This window comes from Schistocerca nitens, chromosome 12 (assembly GCF_023898315.1).
Source record: "Schistocerca nitens isolate TAMUIC-IGC-003100 chromosome 12, iqSchNite1.1, whole genome shotgun sequence".
Taxonomy (NCBI): domain Eukaryota; kingdom Metazoa; phylum Arthropoda; class Insecta; order Orthoptera; family Acrididae; genus Schistocerca; species Schistocerca nitens.
Window position 1 is genome coordinate 93,583,734 of NC_064625.1, and position 3,160 is coordinate 93,586,893.

The window sequence follows — 3,160 nt, forward strand, 5'->3', positions numbered from 1 at the left end:
CACGGCACAGCGGACACACCAGGAACCGCGGTGTTGGCCGTCGAATGGCGCTAGCTGCGCAGCATTTGTGCACCGAAGCCGTCAGTGTCAGCCAGTTTGCCGTGGCATACGGAGCTCCATCGCAGTCTTTAACACTGGTAGCATGCCGCGACAGCGTGGACGTGAACCGTATGTGCAGTTGACGGACTTTGAGCGAGGGCGTGTAGTGGGCATGCGGGAGGCCGGGTGGACGTACCGCCGAATTGCTCAACACGTGGGGCGTGAGGTCTCCACAGTACATCGATATTGTCGCCAGTGGTCGGCGGAAGGTGCACGTGCCCGTCGACCTGGGACCGGACCGCAGCGACGCACGGATGCACGCCAAGACCGTAGGATCCTACGCAGTGCCGTAGGGGACCGCACCGCCACTTCCCAGCAAATTAGGGACACTGTTGCTCCTGGGGTATCGGCGAGGACCATTCGCAACCGTCTCCATGAAGCTGGGCTACGGTCCCGCACACCGTTAGGCCGTCTTCCGCTCACGCCCCAACATCGTGCAGCCCGCCTCCAGTGGTGTCGCGACAGGCGTGAATGGAGGGACGAATGGAGACGTGTCGTCTTCAGCGATGAGAGTCGCTTCTGCCTTGGTGCCAATGATGGTCGTATGCGTGTTTGGCGCCGTGCAGGTGAGCGCCACAATCAGGACTGCATACGACCGAGGCACACAGGGCCAACACCCGGCATCATGGTGTGGGGAGCGATCTCCTACACTGGCTGTACACCACTGGTGATCGTCGAGGGGACACTGAATAGTGCACGGTACATCCAAACCGTCATCGAACCCATCGTTCTACCATTCCTAGACCGGCAAGGGAACTTGCTGTTCCAACAGGACAATGCACGTCCGCATGTATCCCGTGCCACCCAACGTGCTCTAGAAGGTGTAAGTCAACTACCCTGGCCAGCAAGATCTCCGGATCTGTCCCCCATTGAGCATGTTTGGGACTGGATGAAGCGTCGTCTCACGCGGTCTGCACGTCCAGCACGAACGCTGGTCCAACTGAGGCGCCAGGTGGAAATGGCATGGCAAGCCGTTCCACAGGTTCCACAGGACTACATCCAGCATCTCTACGATCGTCTCCATGGGAGAATAGCAGCCTGCATTGCTGCGAAAGGTGGATATACACTGTACTAGTGCCGACATTGTGCATGCTCTGTTGCCTGTGTCTATATGCCTGTGGTTCTGTCAGTGTGATCATGTGATGTATCTGACCCCAGGAATGTGTCAATAAAGTTTCCCCTTCCTGGGACAATGAATTCACGGTGTTCTTATTTCAATTTCCAGGAGTGTATATGGGCTTTCTGAGCCGAAGGTGCACTCGTGTCCCCATGATTGGTTTTGGTTTGTTTTAGGGCGAAAAATCAAATAGGGTCGTAGGCGCTCGTGTCAAAACTGTGAAACACGAAGGCAGAGGAGTTAAAAACGCCTATGAGTCAATCGAAAAACTAGTGGTAATAACAGTGACGTGGGGAAAGGTCTATACAATACGCTATAGAGAAACAGAGGTCAAGAACTAATAATTAAATGGAGGAGGAGGAGGAGATTAGTGTTTAACGTCCCATCGACAACGAGGTCATTAGAGACGGAGCACAAGCTCGGGTTAGGGATGGATGGGGAAGGAAATCGGCCGTGCCCTTTCAAAGGAACCATCCCGGCATTTGCCTGAAGTGATATAGGGAAATCACGGAAAACCTAAATCAGGATGGCCGGACGCGGGATTGAACCGTCGTCCTCCCGAATGCGAGTCCAGTGTGCTAACCACTGCGCCACCTCGCTCGGTAATAATTAAATGGCCTTCGCCATACTGCTACGATGGATAAAAAGTAAAACGCGTTAGACAGCCCCCGCGTCGTTCGCTAAAACGGCCGACAAGCCAGACGGCAAACCGAAACAAGAAGGTAAACGGTCAAAAAAAGGGCATTCCGTCAGGAAAATATTGTACATTTAAAAGTTGGGCGCAATGTACACAACGTGGTTGGGGAGCGCCGATTAACAATATGGCGATGGAAAAAAAAGCACTGCGTCTTCAGGCCGCAGGTGGCCCATCGGTACCATCCGACCGCCGTGTCATCCTCAGTTGAGGATGAAGATAGGAGGGATGTGTGGTCAGCACACCGTTTTCCCAGTCGTTATGATGGTTTTCTCTGACCGGAGCCGCTACTATTCAGTCGAATAGCTCCTCAATTGGCATCACGAGGCTGAGTGCACCCCGAAAAATGGCAACAGCGCATGGCGGCCCGGATGGTCACCCATCCAAGTGCCGGCCACGGCCGACAGCGCTTAACTATGGTGATCTGATGGGAACCGGTGTATCCACTGTGGCAAGGCCGTTGCCAGGGCTAAAAACTGCAGTGCCCAATACGCGACTTAGTTAAAACTACCTCCTCGGTGCGGGAAGGTTGAGAGGAGTTCGTCCTAGCCGCTGGGAGAGGCTTAATAAGCTAGAGATTGTTCCCAAGGGCGAACAAGTGGTGACGCTAAAGTCACACCACCTGCTGACAGACGGCGACACAGAGATCATTGGAGGGAATGTAAGAACTAGTGGGCTGAGGCACAAAGACTGCAGCTTTGGCAACAGCGTCAGCAACCTCGTTTCCTGTCAGACCAACAGGAACGGGAACCCACATAAACGTCACAGTGGTTTTATTTACACTCCTGGAAATGGAAAAAAGAACACATTGACACCGGTGTGTCAGACCCACCATACTTGCTCCGGACACTGCGAGAGGGCTGTACAAGCAATGATCACACGCACGGCACAGCGGACACACCAGGAACCGCGGTGTTGGCCGTCGAATGGCGCTAGCTGCGCAGCATTTGTGCACCGCCGCCGTCAGTGTCAGCCAGTTTGCCGTGGCATACGGAGCTCCATCGCAGTCTTTAACACTGGTAGCATGCCGCGACAGCGTGGACGTGAACCGTATGTGCAGTTGACGGACTTTGAGCGAGGGCGTATAGTGGGCATGCGGGAGGCCGGGTGGACGTACCGCCGAATTGCTCAACACGTGGGGCGTGAGGTCTCCACAGTACATCGATGTTGTCACCAGTGGTCGGCGGAAGGTGCACGTGCCCGTCGACCTGGGACCGGACCGCAGCGACGCACGGATGCACGCCAAGACC

At 55.1% G+C, this 3,160-nt stretch overlaps 1 pseudogene; it reads right to left on the bottom strand.

Annotated features, from left to right (window-relative positions):
- Nucleotides 1-2,257: 2,257 nt before the first annotated feature.
- Nucleotides 2,258-2,375, bottom strand: LOC126215582 (5S ribosomal RNA; annotated as a pseudogene).
- Nucleotides 2,376-3,160: the final 785 nt, after the last annotated feature.